The sequence below is a fragment of the Cebus imitator genome, unplaced genomic scaffold (assembly GCF_001604975.1).
Source record: "Cebus imitator isolate Cc_AM_T3 unplaced genomic scaffold, Cebus_imitator-1.0 Scaffold61, whole genome shotgun sequence".
NCBI lineage: Eukaryota > Metazoa > Chordata > Mammalia > Primates > Cebidae > Cebus > Cebus imitator.
In genome coordinates, this window is record NW_016107376.1 from 10,802,206 (window position 1) to 10,821,749 (window position 19,544).

General features: G+C 32.2%; 1 pseudogene; it reads right to left on the reverse strand.

The window, feature by feature from the left end:
- Positions 1 to 12,536: 12,536 nt before the first annotated feature.
- On the reverse strand, positions 12,537 to 13,420 carry LOC108305198 (annotated as a pseudogene).
- Positions 13,421 to 19,544: the final 6,124 nt, after the last annotated feature.

Sequence of the window (19,544 nt, forward strand, 5' to 3'; positions counted from 1 at the left end):
TTACTGAAGTGTTTGCTAGCACAGCACTATTATCATGTCTATTTGAAGCTGTGGCAACATGCTGGTAAGCCCATGGAGAGAATGTAGAGAGCCAACAAAACAAAATAAAACAAAGTAAAATGGATTGAACAAAAGACTTGAGGTGCTGGTGGAGAAAGCGAGCCAGAATAAAACTTAAAAACTTGTAATTCATTGTTTTGTCATATTTCTATACTTTACATTTTCACAGTACAATACACTTGTTTAGTATCTTTTCTTTATAGTTCCTACATGAACTTGATTATCTACATGTTCTTGCAGCATGTGGAAGCTAAAACACGCTCATGTTAGGTAACCATCTAACATCACAAGAGGTTTTAAGAATTTAGAACTCAGGCACATGTATTTAACTAAGTAGAGAATACTCAAGGTGGTTTTGCAAATGTAGAATTAAAACTTAAAAGAAAATGCACTGTAAGATAAGGGGTTATGTTCTTAACGTAGCTACAAGCTATAGCTGATGCCTAGTGACATAATTACACAGTGTCAGTAGAACAGGACAAAATGATATTGAAATTTTACAAATACTTAATGTCAAAAATTTAAAAAGATATCTAAGCTATAGCCATTATTTTAGAGACTATCTTTAATATTTTGTAGCAGTACCATCCAAATTGAATTATCTTTTAATACCTGAACATTGTAATACCTACAAACAAAGTCTAAAATAATAAGTCTATAAATGAATGCCATAATTAAAAAGCAGTATAAAAATAAGTATAAAAATATGACATGGTTTTAGATAAAAATACCTTCTAAATAATATAATAAACTAACTTAAAATGTCTAAAGACAATAGCTAAACCAAATGATAACCTGGTGGCACAAAGTAACTTAAAAATTTAAATATAGCTTTAATATGAAGTTTTAAGATGATTATATTATTTCTATTATTTAAATGAGTTGAAAACGTGTCAAAAATACCTATTTTATTTTGAAAATTTAATTTTACATTTTTAGTTCAGGCAATGCTGTTTATACAATAAATAAAAATATTTATTGCCATAGGCAATTCATTCTCTGGTGGATAAAATACCTGCTTTCTGATGTGGGGCCTCGGGGCCGGCATGATCTTATCCCTCTTGGTAGTTGCAGTTTCATTTTCTATTTTGGATCAGGTTATATGTTTAAATAACAAGCATTCTGCTAGACTACACCAAAAAATTATCCTTTCACCTACTTGTTTTTTCTCTCTTACACCATATTAACACGAATTCAATAAATTCCTACCATGTCTTGCAATTGGTGTCTTCTGACTCTTGGGGGCAAAGTATGCTTTATTTATCTTTTTTTTTCCAACTCTAGTTTCTGCTTGAGTGTGAGTACATAATAAAATTTTTGTTATATTTGTATTCTGTGATGCTGCATGATGTTCTGGAAAAAGAAAGATAGCGTTTAAATGACCACTACCAAGTTTATTTATTATTATTTTTATTATTTTTACAACCAACAATTTCACTAAAAATGTCCCAGGAAAGTGCCTTTATATTGCATTACAGGAAACTGCTAATCTCCTGCAATTGAATCAAAGTATGTACATATAAGTATCTGTATTTTAAAGAGTATTTAATAGTTTTTTTATCAGATTCTCAAAAGGATCGTTACACTAAAATATTCCAAAAGCCATGTACACATTTTCCTGATTATTTATCATGTGTACTGAATTGCCTGACGTCAAATATAATTGTTGCCTCTTCAGATCCCTCTACCTGTAAATAGTTCAGAGTCTTAAATCTCTACAACAAATGATTAACAAATTCTTAAGTTAGATAGTTAAGTAAATAAGGCAGAAAAGAGGGGAGAAAAATGAAAGTAAAATATGAGTACGTTGTTAATGATACAAAAGGATTGTTCCTGTAAATAATGGGTATGGCTTTCTCTGTTTACTTAACTCTGTTTTTTAAGATTAATTCCTCTAAATGAGAATTTCATAAGATGAAAGACAGAATAATGCTATAAATTTATAAAATTCCTTTTGCAATTAGTGTACTTAATCAGTACATTTGTTTTCTCCTACATATGCTAAATGGAATAAGAGAGTTTAGAACTTATACTATTAAAACATCAAACGTTTTTGAACCACAATATTTGTTAAAAAGTGGACTTCAGAGGCAGATAAAGAAAACAGCAGTAATAAGTGTGCTCATAACTACTGTGCTCATATACTTTTGATAGTTTATACCATTTCTGTTATTGAAAGGATATAATTTATTTAAATCTTATTTTTAAAATGAAATATGAGAATAACAATTGTTACTTTTACAAAAACTGTCAACTTATTTAAACAGACTTAGTAAATATATGTCTCTAAAATCATTTGTATTTAACTTGATGCAAAAAATTCAAGTATAAATATTAGGGGGAATTATAAAAACCTAGAATTACTTTTCCTTCTATTCTACCAGAAGTTAACCATGGTGTTGTATATGCCTTTATAATTCTCAAACATATTTTGATGCCACTATTATATAAGTCTACATCTGCCAAAATATACTATTTTTTCATAACTCTCCAAGTTTTAACAAGTGTCTGATACTCCATGTTTAAGTTTCTACTTGCTTTTTATAACTATCACCATTTTTATAGGCTCATAAATAAATATTGAAACCACAATTTTGGTTAATTTATTTTGGTAACAATGTTTACTTTTAAAAATATGCCAATTAGCATTAACCATTCTTCTACCAAAATCATATTTATTTCATATATTATTGTTTTTTAATCATCTCTGTAACATTTCTGAAAGTATTTTGCTAGATTCATTTCAAGTCTCTTCTCAAAGCAATACAAGCACACTGTTACATTTAAATATTCCACATCTATTTTGTCAAATGTTAGTTGGTTGTAGGTATGTGGCTTTGTTTCTGAAATTTCTATTCTGTTCCATTGATCTATACTTTTTTTGTTGTTTTTGAAACAGTTTCACTCTATAGCTCAGCCTGGAGTGCAGTGAAATGATCTCAGCTTACTGCAACCTCTGCCTTCTGGGTTTAGGCAATTCTCCTGCCTCAGCCTCCTGAGTAGCTGGGACTACAGGCACACACCACCACATCTGGCTAATTTTTGTCTTTTTAGTTGAGATGGGGTTTTATCATGTTGGCCAGACTGGTCTCAAACTCTTGACTTCAGGTGATCCACCCACTGTGGCCTCCCAAGCATATGTTTGTTTGTATACCAGTAACACACTGCTTTGTTTACTGCAGCACTGTAGTATAATTTGAAGTCAGGCAATGTAATGCCTCAGGTTTTGTTCTTTCACTCAGAATTGATTTGACTATTTGAAATTTTTTGGTTTGACGCGAATTTTAGGATTTTTTCCCCCAATTCTGTGAAGAATGATGTTGGTAGTCTGATACGGGAATAACACTGAATCTGTAGGTTGCTTTGCGCAATATGGTCATTTTAAGGTTATTGATTCTGCTGATCCATGAACATAGCCGCTTTCTATTTGTGTCAGCTATGATTTCTTTCATCAGTGTTTTGTAGTCCTTTGCAGAGGTCTCACATCTCCTTGGTTAAATATATTTCTAGGTGGTGTTGTTGCCAGTGTAACTGGGATTTAGTTCTTGATTTAGTTCCCAACTTAATGGTTATTGGTGTTTATAGGACTGGAAAAACTAAAGAACCATATGCAGAAGAATGAAACTGGAGCCGTATCTGTCACAATATACAAAAGTTAACTCAAGACAGATTAAAGACTTAACTGTAAGACCTAAAGCTACAGAAATCCTAGAATAAAATCTAGGAAAAACTCTTCTGTACATTGGTATTGACAAAGAATTTATGACTAAGTCCTCAAAAGGAAATGCAACAAAAACAAAAATAGACAAATGGAACTTAGGTAACCTAGAAAGCTTCTGCACAGCAAATGAAATGATAAACAGAATAAACAGAAATCTACAGAATGGCAGAAAATAATTGCAAATAATGCATTCAACAAAAGGCTAATATCCAGAATGTACAGGAAACTCAAACAACAACAACATCTAAAAACACAAAAAAGCAAATAATCGAGTTAAAAAATAGGAAAGGACGTGAACAAACATTTTGCTAAAGAAAACATGGAAGTGGCTAACAAACACATAAAAGAATGCTCAACATCACTAATCATCAGAGAATTACAAGTACAAACCATGATGAGATGCCATCTTACACTAGTCAGAAAGGCTATTATGAAAAAGTCCAAAAACAACAGATGGTTTATACCCTTTTTATTGCAGCACTATTCACAATAGCGAAATCATGAAATTAAGCTAAGTATCCTTTAATGGATGATTGGATTAAAAATGTGATACATATATGTATATACCATGGGATACTACTCAGCCATTAAAAAAATGAAATCATGTATTTTGCAGCAGCACAAATAGAACTGGAGACAATTATCTTTAGTAAAATGACTCAGAAGCAGAAGATCAAAAACAGCATGCTTTCCATTATAAGTGGGAGGTAAACAATGGGTACATGTGGAGATGCAGAGTATAATGGACAATGGAAACTCCAAAAACTGGAAGGGTGGGAGGCGGGTTAGAAATGAAATACTACCCATTGAATACAATATACACTATTCTAGTGATGGGTACACTAAAAGCTCAGACTTTACCACTATGCAATAAATCTGTGTAATGTAACTGCACTTGTATCCCTAAATCCATAAATATAAAAATATCAAACATAAACATTACACATTTATAACAAAGTATGACAATTCTTCTGTCTATCCCTTTTAAATAATAATTTCTATTCCATTAAAGAAAACATTTTTATATTTTAAATTTATTCTTCCAATATTTATTCAATGTTAATGAATTTTAAATTTTACTAGTTTGTTCTTTTATCTCCCATTTTAAATACAACTTACTGCATTTCTCCTTATTCTATTGTGCAAACACATCCTAAATTCTAACAAAAATTTAACACAATTTTTGGATAATACTCAATGTCAATATATTTATGTATATATTGTCTACAGCTGGACCATTACAGTGTACGACTTTCTGTCAACTTGTTTAATTTTTCTGAATTATCTGAGGCTTGCTTTTCTATGTTCTATCTCTAACTGAACTTCATATGTCCTGACAAACTAGTAAAAGGCTAATGGCATCATGTAATCTATTAATTGTATTTATTTATTTACTTATTTATTTATTGCTAGAAACCTCACTCTTGAAGCCCTCTGAATTCTTGCTCTAACTTAGGGTCAGTGTTAACTATTCCTATACATATCTTATTGTGGGACTTTCCTTAACTCTCCATTGTAGGGGTTTATTTTGCTTCTCTCCTGTGTTGGGTGCCCTGTTTTCTGAATTTCCAGGTCCTTCATTGACTTATTTCAATAGTCCATGTCATCCTGTTTCTGGAAAATGTTATATGTAATGTATAAACTTAATATGATATAGTATAATATACAATAATGTATTTTACTACTCATACTTTTGAGTAAAATTTGTTTAGAATTCTATATTAGAAATACTTTTACCCTCAGAGTGGCTCCATTGTCCCATTTTCCTTGGATGGGGTAACTCATTTACTTTGATTTAGAGAATTTTTTCTCTAATTGTTATTTTAAAACAGCCTTTATTTTTTATAATTTTAAATAACTATTTTTGAATAATTCAGGGATTTAAAAGTTATAAAATAGTATAACAAATGAACATTTACCCAAGAAAAGATATTATGCAAAAATATTGTAGCTGTACTGCTATGCCAATGAGATTGCTGGATCAAAGAGTATGTCTATCTTTAATGAAATTAGACATTGCTAAATTGCTCTTATTTTTCTACTTTGATATATGAGAGTTGCTTTTGTTCTACATTCCTCTAAACACCTAATTTTGTTAGATATGAAAATTCTCCCATTTATAATCCCAGAACTTTGAGAGTCTGAGGCAGGGGGATTACCTGAGGTCAAAAGTTTGAGACCAGCCTGGCCAACATGGCAAAACCCTGTTTCTACTAAAAGTACAGAAATTAGCTGGGCGTGGTGGCAGGTGCCTCTAATTCCAGCTACTCAGGAGGCTGAGGCAGCAGAATAGCTTGAACCCGGGAGGCAGAGGTTGCAGTAAGACAAGATCGCGCCACTACACTCCAGCCTGGACAACAAGAGAGACTCTGTCGCCCCTCCCCACCCAAAAAGTCTCTCAACCTTAAGAGTAGAGATTGTATTCCATTACTGTTTTAGTTTGCATTTTTCTGATTGAGTTAGAACATTCTTTATGTTTCGTGCTCTTTCCTCTCTTCTGTGTAGCACTTTTAGTGTCCTCATATTAACAGAGCCAAACCCAGCTTCTAGTTGTGAGACATAGATGACATTGATGTCTGCCCATTGATGTCTGACATTTAGAATATTTTCTTCATTTCTGCTATGCACAAATTCATTTTGTTTCTTTAGCTCAATTATGTGTTTGAGGCCCAGAAAAATACACATACATACACATGAACAAATATGCATACACTTGTCCACACCTACACACACTCATATGTACATATACATATATTTCTGTCATTTCTGTGTTATAAGCTATGTGAATCCAGTATATTTTTTCAATAAATTAGTCAAATACAGATTTAAATATTTATTTTTTACTTGATTAAAAATCAAATTATAAACATTCGAATTTATAAAAGTTGAAGCTATGTAATATAACTTATCAGTGTTTTAAATCAACTAAAATTCTTTTAATTTTCTTACCTGTAATACCTATTAATTCATAAAATTATAGTTGCCATATTTAGCTAATGAAAACACAGGAGCCAGTTAAAATTGAATTTCAGATAAACAACTTTTATTTAGCGTAAACGTATTCTAACTGTGCTTAAATTTAATCGGTCACATTTATTCTGTATATTTTGTGGCAATGTTAACTAAATCTTTTTTATTATAAATTTTTTGGCAAATATTACAAGCATGTTTTTAACAGTTTCTTGAATATTTCTTCTCTGGGTGGATTTTTCTTGTCTCCTATTATTTTCTAGTTTAGCAACATCAGCAATTCGAAGAGAAATGTATGCTTTTGAGTGACAATAGCTATCCCAGATGATGACAACATGTGATTGCAACGAGGGTAATATCATATGATGCCTCAGAGACTTCTGGGCTGAATTTTGGCCTCAATATTTAATAACTTTGTGAATTTTGGCCTACTACATAACCTCTCTGTGCCTTAGCTTCTTCTTCTAGAAATGAATTAGTATATGTATTAAATATAAAATACATGGCTCAAAAACAGTGTCTGAGCCAGTCTTGGTGGTGTGAGACTGTAATCCCTGCTACTGGGCAAGCTGAGGTGAGAAGACTGTTTGAGCCAAGGGGGTTAAATCCACCCTAGGCCACATAACAAAACTCCATCTCCAAAAAAAAAAGGAAGTAAATAATTAGTATTTAGTTCATAAATATTACTCTGGTATTAGATATTTTTACCTTCTCTCTTGACATTAATTTTTTAAGTTTATAAACATGTATGTATTTTTAAAATTATTAGAATGAGAACAGGAATCACTTAGTGATTCTTGGCTTCCAGCTTAAATATAATACATGAGAAGGCACTGAGACAAGCCATCAGATTATCAATTTACAATTCCCTAGAATAAGAAAGTTTGCAAGCAGCATGTTATTGGAGAGAGATTTATGAGCCCAATTGATATTCATCTGTGATAGGATGGCTTTGTATCTGGATAGAGAAACATCAAAATGTAACCAATAAAATCTTCCATTTTATATTGAGATTTTATGAATATAATATTTTCATAAATAAGAGCATACAGTTGAAATTGAAATATTATTCTGTGAGATTCACTGCCTAGAGAATGCCAGAGGTTCCTTGCCAGTAGCTCACTGACAAGTCAAAAGACTGGTAACATTTAATTACTGTACTCCCTTCTGGATTCATTTTTACAATACCACTTAAGCCCACATAATACCTTAACTGGTGAAATTCATGACTACTTAGGCGCAAAGTTTGGAAACCACCGGTATCCAGTAAGTTTTGTTGGAACAAAATCTTAGTTTTAATTGAACCACACAATGAATATTGATGAGATACGCATAGTTGTCATTTGGAAAGCTAGCTACAGTAGACCCTGTGCCATTTTCCTGCAGGTATGAAACAGAGAACATAGACAAAAACTTACAATGTTGCTGAAAACCAGGGCAGACCGTCAAAGTATGTTCAAAATATAATAGAAAGTTTTACTGTGAATCAAATGCAGCTAGATAGAGAAAATGAGATGACATTTTCAGCCTGTATTTTCTCTCTGCTTGTCTTTTTTCTTTTTTTGTTTTGGTTGCATTTTGTTTGGTTTGATTTCCCAAATCTAGAGACAGAATCTCCCGTAAAGCAAAAAGAAGAAAATACCAATGTATGCTGATGAAAAAAGCTTATGTTTTTCTGGGCAAAAATTAATCTTAAAAAAGTTGAGCTGCTGTTATTTGGTGCAAGGCTGCTGGGTGAAGGTGGTATCTCCTCTTCTCTTTTTGTATTTTCTGAATGATCCGGAACAACTTATTGAATGAGCTACTAGAATAGCCAGTGCCCTAAGCCAATATCCACAGATACTGTTCACAGTACATTTACATTCACTACCCCTGTCTGAGCTGCTTTTCTGTAGGCAGACTGTTCCCCTATTTCTTACCATGTATTGTAATAACATTTGAAGATGGATATTCTTTCTTAATTAAAATTAAAGGAAATAAATTTGAAGGAAAGATCCAGCTATGTATAATCGGCTTATAACTGGCTCAGATAAATTTCAATGGAATCCTGAAATTAAATGTAGACAGTGGGAATAGAATAAATATTTTGAGTGTTGTTTCCCCTAAAATCTTTCTTTTTTAGTGCAGAAAGTAGAATATGTGATTTATGGGCTAAATATGAGGTTTAAAATATGAAACTAATAATACAATAATCAACTACTCTTCTGTATTTACTATTTTACTTTTTCCTTTCTATTTATTTGTAATATTGCTGGCTGGTCATCTAATCTCATTTTCTCAGTCATTCTTATTCCTATTCTTCTCGATTTTGACATCCATGAGTATTTTTTTAAATTTTATGTTTTAATTGTAAATTGACAAGTTATAGTAAATATTTGTTGTAAATATTTAAGGTGTACAAACCAATGTTTAGATTTATTAATACAATCTCGAATCATTAAATCAAGCTGATTCAAATATCCATCATCTCAAATACTTAAGTTGTGAGAAAAGTTGAAATTTAATTTTGGCAATTTTGAAATGTACAATATATTGTTATTTACCACATTCTCCAGGTGGTGCAATAGATCTCACTAGAAAAATCCTTATTTCTTTGGTCTAATTAAAGCTTTGGGCCCTTTGATGCTTATCTTCCCTTTCCCCCCATACTCCTTCCAGCCTCTGGTAAACACTTAGAAAGTATAGCACATCAGGTACATGTATTTACAATTCACATTAATTTTTCAGACTACTATTCATAAATATTGGCTTGTTTGTGATCTGGGATTATACAGCTTTTTGGCTAATAAGCAATGGATCAACCTTTTTCCCTAAGTGACAAAAGTCTCCCATTCATAAACTTTCAGTTTCGGATTTATTTTGCTATTTTTTTCAAAGAAAAAACACATAATGCAACTAATTGTTATAAACATATTTATGATATTTGTAAATTTTATATTTTACCTTTTTGTAAAACAAAACCATGAACTTGTTACTTAGTTATAAGGGTGAGTTTTGAAAATTTATATATTTTTCTTTTTTCCTCTTATTATACTTAAAGCTCTTGGGTACATGTGCCGAATGTACAGGTCTGCTGCATCCATTACCTCGTCATCTACATTAGGTATTTCTCCTTTTTTCGAACAATATATTGGCCTTTTTTTGTAATATAAAATAGAAAAAAATATAGGACTCAACAGGACTTAAGATGATCAAGTGTTATCTGTGAATGTGAATATCCCAGTTCTTCTATACTGAAGGTAAGATATGAAACAAATATGTGTGTTTGCATGTGTGTGTGTTCATCTGGGTACATGCACATGCACTTAGAATGCTGCTTGCTTAATTTTAGATCAGCCTTTCACAGATCTGTTAGGTTCTCTGAGAGATTTTATTTTCTAATATTTATTCAAGAAAATTTAACATAAATAACTTTGAAATGAACATTTGTTTGTTCTTCAAATATGTCATTGAAAATCTTTAAGAGTTTTGCAGCACCATCTAAAGACAAGTGTAGCCACTGAAGACTAAAAATGTAATGACAAATAATATCTATCTATGCCTTCTCTTTTCTTCTCAAATAATAGTGTCATGATTACGTATTTGGCAAACGTGCAGAAATGTTTCAAAAAGGACATTTAAAATAACAAAAGGTCTACAAAAAATTTATAATGGAGAAAAAAATTGTGGAAATGTTATATAATTCACTTCTCAATACTGTGTAAAAGAAGTTTTTCAAAACTTTCTCATTTTTATTTTTAGCTCTCCATATTTCCAGTTATGTGATAATTGGCTAGTTACTAAATCTTTCAAATCTTAGTTTCTGCTTGTGAATCATGAAAAATAATAATGGAAGTTGCTTCATAAATGTGATTTAAAGTGAGCTGAGCAAAAAGAACTGAGCAAATTTCTGACTTGTAAATTACTCTGTATATGCTCATGTTTATTTTATTATTTATTTTTAATCAACTTTTATTTTAAATTCTGGGGTACATGTGCAGGTTTGTTACATAGGTAAACATATGCTACGGTGGTGTGCAGCACAAATCAACTAATCACACATGTATTAACCCAGCACCTATTAGCTGTTCTTCCTGATGTACTCCCTCCCCTGACCCTGACTGGCCCCAGTGAGTGTTGTTCCCCCACTATGTGTCTGTGTGTTCTCATTGCTCAGCTCCGACTTATAACTGAGAACATGAGGTGTTTGGTTTTCTGTTCCTGTGTTAGTTTGCTGAGAATAATGGCTTCCAGCTTCATCCATGTCTCTGCAAAGACATGCTCTTGTTTCTTTTTGCAGCTGCATACTATTCCATGGTGTATATGTATCACATTTTCTTTATCCAGTCTGTCATTGACGGGCACTTAGGTCAATTCCATGCTTTGCTATTTGTGAATAGTGCTGTAATGAATATATGTATGCATGTATCTTTATAATAGAATGATTTATATTCCTTTGGGCACATAGCTAGTAATGGAATTGCTGGGTTAAATGCTATTTCTGCTTCTAGATCTTTAAGGTATTGCCACACTGTCTTCCACAATGGTTGAACTAATTTACATTCATACAAACAGTGCAGAAGCCTATCTTTTTCTCTGCAACCTCACTAGCATCTATTATTTCTTGACTTTTTAATAATCACCATCCTGCCTGGCATGAGATGGTATCTCATTGTGGTTTTGATTTGCATTTCTCTAATGATCCATGATTTTGAGCTTTTTTCATATATTTCTTCGCCGTATGAATGTCTTCTTTTGAAAAGTGTCTGTGCATATGCTTTACCCACTTTTTAATGGGGTTGCTAGTTTTTTTTTTTTCTTGTAAATTTGTTTAAGTTCCCTGTAGACTCTGAATATTAGACCTTTGTCAGATAGATAGGCTGCAAAAATTTTCTCCCATTCTGTAGGTTTTCTGTTCACTGTGATGATGATTTGTTTTGCTGTGCCAAAGTTTTTAGTTTAATTAGATCCCATTTGTTAAATTTTTGCTTTTGCTGCAATTGCTTTTGGCATTTTTGTAATGAAATATCTGCCAATGCCTATGTCCTGAATGGTATTGCCAAGATTTTCTTCTAGAGTTTTTATAGATTTGGGTTTTACATTTAAGTATTTAATCTATATTGAGTTAATTTTGTATAAGGTATAAAGAAGGGGTCTAGGTATTATTTTCTGTATATGGCTGGCCAGTTCTCCCGGCACCATTTATTAAACAGGGAGTCTTTTCCTCATTGCTTGTTTTTGTTGGGTTTGTGGAAGATCAGATGGTTGCAGGTGTGCCATCTTATTTCTGAGTTCACTACTCTGTTCCATTGGTTTATGTGTCTGTTTTTATACCAGTATCATGCTGTTTTGGTTACTGTGTAGCCTTGTAGTACATACTGAAGTCAGGTAGTGTGATACTTCCAGCATGGTTCTCTTTGCTTAGGATTGTCCTGGCTATTCAGGCTCTTTTTTTGGTTCTACATGAATTTTAAAAATAGTTTTTTTTTTTCTAATTCTGTGAAAAATGTCATTGGTAGTTTAATGGAAATAGCATTGAATCTACAAATTACTTTGAGCAGTATGGCCATTTTCACAATATTGGTTCTTTCTATCCATGAAATAAAAAATATAATTGAGACCCATCATCATCACCATGGAAATGGCTTTAAGAGAAAACTATTTAGATGACTATTATTGCTTCCTATTTTCCACCAGTAAATAGTTGTCACTGATAAATTGACAGCCATGAGTCTGACAAGAATGCTTAAGATATGTTATATAATACAACATGCCTGTTTACAGGGGAAAAATTCTAAGAAACAACTTATGTGTACTTCTTGGTTTCATGATACAAAATAAACACGGAAGCACCACCCATGCCACTGAGAATGCTGGACAATGCACCCTTGAAAAACATTTGCCTCCTTCATGCCCATCCTTCCTTCAGCAGTCAAAAATGACTGTGTACATGATGTCAGATCCTTTGTGCTCTGAGTGTATCATCATTCAGCAGTGAACAGTGTCAAATGGAGAGGAAGTCAACCTGGCAACGACAGTGACAGAATGCAATCATCCAGGTGATGACGACGTGAGCACTCTTTGGATCTGGAAGCATTCCCATTGCAGTGTCACAGCTACTGAAGTAGGCAGCTAGGTAGATAATACCTTAGACAGACATGGTAAAACCATGGAACATGTCCTTAATCCGATTAGATTTGTAGACATTAACCAGGCAGTCTCCAAGGCTTTTGAATTCCCTTTCAGCTCCAGCTATTACCCATATCAGCTGGTAAATGGGTATGAGCAAAATCAAGTAAACAAAACACAAGGATGGTGGCCCCAGTGCACTGCCTGATGCCAGTTCCTTGCCACATAATGCCAAAAGTGGGTCCTTTTGTCCACACCACCTAGGAAAATCTGCTAGTATTTACTTTTGAAGGCAAAATTGAGAGCCTGGGTGGGGAAATATCTGATGACATTGGCCAGTTTACTGTGCCAGAAGGACAGGACTCCCTGCTCCTTGGGAATACTGACCATGCAGCCTATAATGCCCTTGTATTGCTTATCTGCAGAAATTTGCTTACTGGCATGCTGTACCCACAGCAGCAGCTTGAGCCCCTCGATGGGTGCTACTGCTACCTTGGAGATGGCAGCAACCACTCCACCTGCCAGGAAGTCCCTGTTGAAGGACACAGTGACATCTGCCATGTTGAAAGAAAAGGGGAGGCAGCCTGCTGCAGGATGAGATTGGGCCAGGAGTTGGCTTTGACTCCAGGGCTCTGGGGACTCATGTTATTTCAGAGTGTAGGCTTGCTATTTATAAGGCACATCTAAGAGCTTCTAGTAAAAATTATGGGGCTGCAAGTCTCCTGAAATAATAAGTTTTGTAGTACTAATATATTATCTTTTTCTGTTATAAGTTCTGGTAATAAAATATGGTCCTTAAAAGCCTACCTTTTCGATATTTGTTGTGACATGTTTGATGGCCTAACACATAGCCAATTTTATTTAAGGATTCTTTTGTACTTAAAAAGTATGTGTATTCCAAAGTTGCTTCATGCTATTCTAAATATATGGATTATATCAAGCTTATTATTTTTTCTATTCAAGATTTTTTAGTGTTTTCTTCTTTCCTCTGCTTGATAATAAAAATCTTAAAAGAATTCAATTAAAATTTTCTGTTCTATTTATTTGGAAATCTTTTCTTGTGGTTCTGTGAGCTTCTTTTATTTTCCTTTTAGTAAAAATAATTCTAAGCTGTGTTTTTACAAGCACACTAGTTTAAAATCATGGTATTTCTCTATTTTCACTTGAAGTGACACATTTATATCTGGTGATAATTTTTCATGTTAAGTATCTATTTTCCTAATATTAATATGACTACTTCAGTTTTTTTATTTGTATTTATCTAAAATTTTACTTCTATTTCTTCCTTGTATGTGTGAGCTTTATATGAATCTCATGTAAATAACTATATTTCATACAGCTAATCTTGCAGACTATTTATTTTGTTGGTTTTATTTGCTTCTATTCCATTTCTTATGACTAGTCATAAAATTGAGTTATTTCTACATATTATTTTGTGCTTTCTATAAGTCTTAATATTTTGCTTCTTTTTCTTGCCTTATTTCAAATACTGATTGAGATATATTGTTTTCTTTATTTCATTATTTCTCTCTACTCTTTTGGAGATTATATCCTGAATTTCAGTTCTCTTAGTCCTTTGGAGATTTTAAGATGACAATTAAATTTATCAAAGTATAAAATTAATCAATAATCACCCTATTCTAAAATTACTACTAGGGTTTATGGTACTGCTTCAAAAGCTTTCTCTTCATATATTTGCTATTATTGTTGAGCATTTTAGCTGTATTTTTCTTTTTCATCCTACTAAATATTGTTTTTGTCATTATTTTATAAGGATAATGTTTTAGATTTATTCATACATTTCTCCTCAATAGCTTCTCTCTGGCATTATTTTTCCTCCTTCTTTTAGAAATGCTATAACTAGGTTTTGCATGTAATATAAGATATCACTTATTGTTTTTTGCAAAATCAGTTTAGTTTTTCTTGTTCTTGAAAGGCAATTTTAATGAGCACACAACTTATCTGAACTTTGGATATATCCTAACTGCTTCCATTGTTTTGTTGACAATTCAACAAACTTACATTGACTTCTATTGTTCTCCTCAATTGGTAATCTGTCTTCTTCATATATCATCTTTTCTTTTTTTTCCTTTGTTGATCTGCAGTTTCAATATAACATGTAGAAATACATTGATTTTTATTTACTTCTACATTAGCTGTTTTGAGCTTTGAATCTGAGAATTGGTTCTAGAAATTTCCGTTTGAAATCTTCCCAAGTCCAGCTGTCTCTGGCTGGACACCTCTCCGTCAAGCCATCCTCTGAAGTCAAGTTACTTCTCTCTGATGTCCAGCTATTTCTCTGCTTCTCTAGGAGTCTGGGTCTTTATAGGCACAGGATGAGGGGCAGGGCAGGTCATATGTAGTTTAGGGAAAAAACATTTGAGCAGGAAAATAGGGATAGAAGTTTTCACTTTGGACCATGGGTTTCAGGCTTTTTGGCTTTGAAGTGGCGTTTTTCCAGGGACCCAACCCTGTGTGCCTACAATTTCTCTGCCTCCTGTCACTGTCACAATAACCAATTAGGTAATATAAAAATTGATTTATGAAAATAAATATATAAATATGAGAATATTAGGAAGAAAACTTCACTCCTATGTAAATAAAATTACAACTGTGATTGAAGAACTTGTTAAAAGGAAATGGAGAGTCCTGTCTCCCCAAAGAGCAATCATTTCTCTAGTCACCATCTCTGTATGTATTTACATGTCTATCACTCAATAGATATGAGTAATAATCTGAGTGCTTTGGTTTATCATGATTCCTTCTTATTTTTTTCTGTAGTCTGAAAGTTTATCTTAGATATTCCTTTCACATTAAAATTATTTCCAACAAAACAATCAAGGAAATGTCACTTACCAACAGAGCTAATATCTAAATAATTTAGAAAATTGTTTTAATTTTTTTCTTTCTATCTAAAAGAGGAAGATGTAATTCTTTTCTACATTAGTAGAGTTTTTGGTTTGCTTTTCTTCTTATTTTGAATCATAATTCTCATAACAATGAGTCCATTTTCTCTTACTTAATTTATTAATATACTTCCTTTTCCTTGCACATATAATGAACATTTATTTACATTTGCTTGAGTCTTTTTTTCTCCTCTGTTTGTCACTTTATTGGTGCTAATGTTGAGTTCCTGTATTTTCCCTCCATAGAGTTCCTATAACTATAGGAGCCAGGCCACACACATGCCTTCCCATTGAAAACAGACTAATTTTGAAGGGGTATGTAAATTATCCTAAAAAAAAAAGTGTAACAGTATTATAAATTTCTAAATTGAATTTTCTACTTTAATTTGTCTTTCATAGATTTTTTTTTAAAAAAACATTGAATTGTTTGGTAGTACAAATATAAAATTATTATATTTAAGTTTGTAGTTTAATTTTTGACTTCTCACAATTGAGGATAACTATATTCTTGTAATAAAAATGATTTTTGAACAAAAGTGTAAGGAGCATTTTTTAACCCTGAAAGATGTTTAAAAAGTAATAAAATGGAGATATTTGTTAATATTTATTTACCACAATAACCTAGCATTTTTCTAAGTTAAAAAATAAATCTATGTGCATTGAGTCTTTTGAAAGAGTAGAAGATAATATAGAGGAAAATAAGTATTCATGATGATCTCTCTACTTAAAATAGTTTGTCAGCATAGTTACATATTTCCCAGCCAAGTATTTTCTATACTTTTGTGTACAGTTTTCTGTACTTTTAAAATGAGTTAAAAATATTGTATACTTTTCATGTTTTTTTCTGTACTTCTTCTGTATGCATTTACTTTTAGAACATTGAGCTAATTTTATTTATAAAGCTTGGCAAACTCATTTTTCCTTTGGTAGATATCACATTGTGAGTAATTGTCTTATTAGCTTTTCTTTCCTCTACTGTCCACAAAGGGAATCTAGATTTGTCCCATGCTCCATATTTTTGGTATTGCTAAACAAGGAAAACAGCTAGGATATTTGGAAACAACTCTGACTGAGGCTTAGGGATTAGACAGAGATTACTTGAGAGGGAGAAACAGAGAAGGAGGAGGGGAGAAAAACAGAAAAGGAGAGAGAGGAAGAAAAGAAAGAGGAGAAAGAAGTGGGGGAAAGAGGAGGAAAAGTAAGAGAAATTAGGTTGAAAATTGGCTTCTTGAGGACTGTAATTGGGCTCAGAGAAAGAATAGGTTAATATATTTGAAATGTTTGTAGAAAGTAACTCAATCAACCAACAATACTTTAAATCTGAAATGTTAGAAACACTGAAAATCTGCAATGATCCATTTGCATGTGAAAATGCACAAATTGAATTGTAGCTTCCATTGTTTGCTGTAAATGAATTTTCTTGGCTATTTTAATGCAGTACATGGCAAACTTTGTGTGACTTTTCTTTGAACCCCCACATCCTCTTTTTTTGACCTATGTTTTAGAGTTAAGAAAATACACACAAATGACTGTTGTACTTGGAGCCCTTTACAGATCTTCACACATTCAGTGCAAAACTTCAACATCCACAGCACCATGTTTTGCAATTCTTAACCATGCACATAGGGATCTCTTTGATCTTTTATTGGGTAATTAATAAATAATTACTACAGCCACATTTTTTAGTGACATGCTTAAAATATAATTGATGTTGAAGGGGCAATTATGAGTGTGCCTTAGAAGACATGTACATTTATGATTTATTTATTTAAAATTAAATCCTTGGAACTTTTCTATTTTGGGGTACTTTTTAATTTTGTCAATATTAAAATAACTTCAGTCATATATATATATTTTTTTTTTTTTTTTTTTTTTTTTGAGATAGAGTCTCTCGCTGTTGCCATGCCGGAGTGCAATGGTACGATCTTAGCTCACTGCAACTTTTACCTCCAGGATTCAAGGGATTCTTCTGTCTCAGCCTCCCTAGTAGCTTGGACTACAGGCAAGTGCCACCACGCCCATCTAGTTTTTGTATTTTTAGTAGAGACAGAGTTTCGCCATGTTGGCCAGGATGGTCTCAATCTCTAAACCTCATGATCTGTCCATTTCAGCCTCCCAAAGTGCTGGCATTACAGTTGTGAGACACCATGCCCAGCCAACTTCAGACATATTTTTGAAAGTTGACTATTTTTATTAATAATTATTAAATGTTTTAGCATGTTTTTGAAATATTTTTTCTTGTTTTGAAGATAAATATAAAGATACTATTAAAATATTTCACTACCCAAATATTTACTTCAAAACACAAAGATGATATAATATTGCCCGTGTTTTGAAGTAAATATTTGAGTAGTGAAATATTTTAATAGTATCTTTACATATAGGAATAAGTGAAGAAAAACCTGGGAAATGCATTTTAATGATGAGTTTCAGTCCTGAATTGTGCAAAAATACAGCATCTATTTTAACTAAGTTTCGGTAATCATATAATCCTTTATATTATTATATTAAGGCAATATTATGCTTTTATTGTTTTAAAAATCTCTAGAAATTATTTAAATATTTATAAATATTTGTAACTCATATATCAGCATAAATTTCAATATAGTATAAATTATATGAGTAAATCAAACTATGATTTAACACTATACATCTACTATGTGGTGGCAGCATATTTTTAGAAATACACAAATATATCTAAAATACACAAATATATCTAAATAGCATTATATAAAAATAATTTTCCAAACATTTTAATCTACAAATAATTAAATCATTGTGTGGAGGAATCCTTAAGACATCTTTTCTTGATCCTCTTAAAAAAAAATTAGTTACTGCCTCTAGTCATGAGTGTAATGTTTCATACAAGACAGAAAATTGCCTTTCTAATTTCACATATTTATAATTAATATAAATGTACTTATATGTACTCATGTTCTTGAAAAAAACTAACCAATTGGCGGTTTAAATATATTTTTATCTTCCCTGAAAAGAAAATTCTGCCTATTAGTTAACAGTGAGATAATGATAATTATTTCTCCACTAACAACAGATGAAGAGAGATTTCATTCTCCGTCACAGAAGAGTGATTTCGGAAAATCATATGTTTGACAGTTCCTCATCTGATTCTTATTACAGCCTCACAAGTATCAAGCAGTTGTTACACATATAGTAGGGGCACAAATGCTTTAAAATCAGATAAATTGATATCGAGCCTGCTTTTGAGAGACGTTGAGAGACATAGTCATGGAATAAAAGAAAGTAGCATGTAGTCTCCTTTTGTATTCACTTTTTCATTATTGATAGATAAATAAGACAGAAAACAAATTAATACATATTCAGTATTTAAAGTGGTAAAAGGTGATGTTTAAGAAAGTGAATCAGGGTAAAGGGAGAAATCTTGATAAAAGGCTTTATACATGTGCCATGTGAATGTGTGTGTATGTGTGGGTTTATATACAGATGATATATTATTTAATATTACTATGATATCTCTATTATAAAAATAGCTTGTTCATCTTTATGCTATCCTCTTATCCCTTCTAATTCCCATCTGGGAAGAGGTCAAGTATTCGTTTGAGAAATAACCAATGGTTCTAAATTTCTAACCTGCTAAGAAGCATTCAGATTCTGAAAACTTAAAATCTCACCCAAAGGTGTAGTTTAGGGGCAATAGTTGGATTTATATGCTTTTGGATTTCTTCTGAATGTATCACCAAGGCATAATACACTTTCCTAAGGCTGTAATGCTTCCAAATACTGGTGTTATGTGTAGCTTC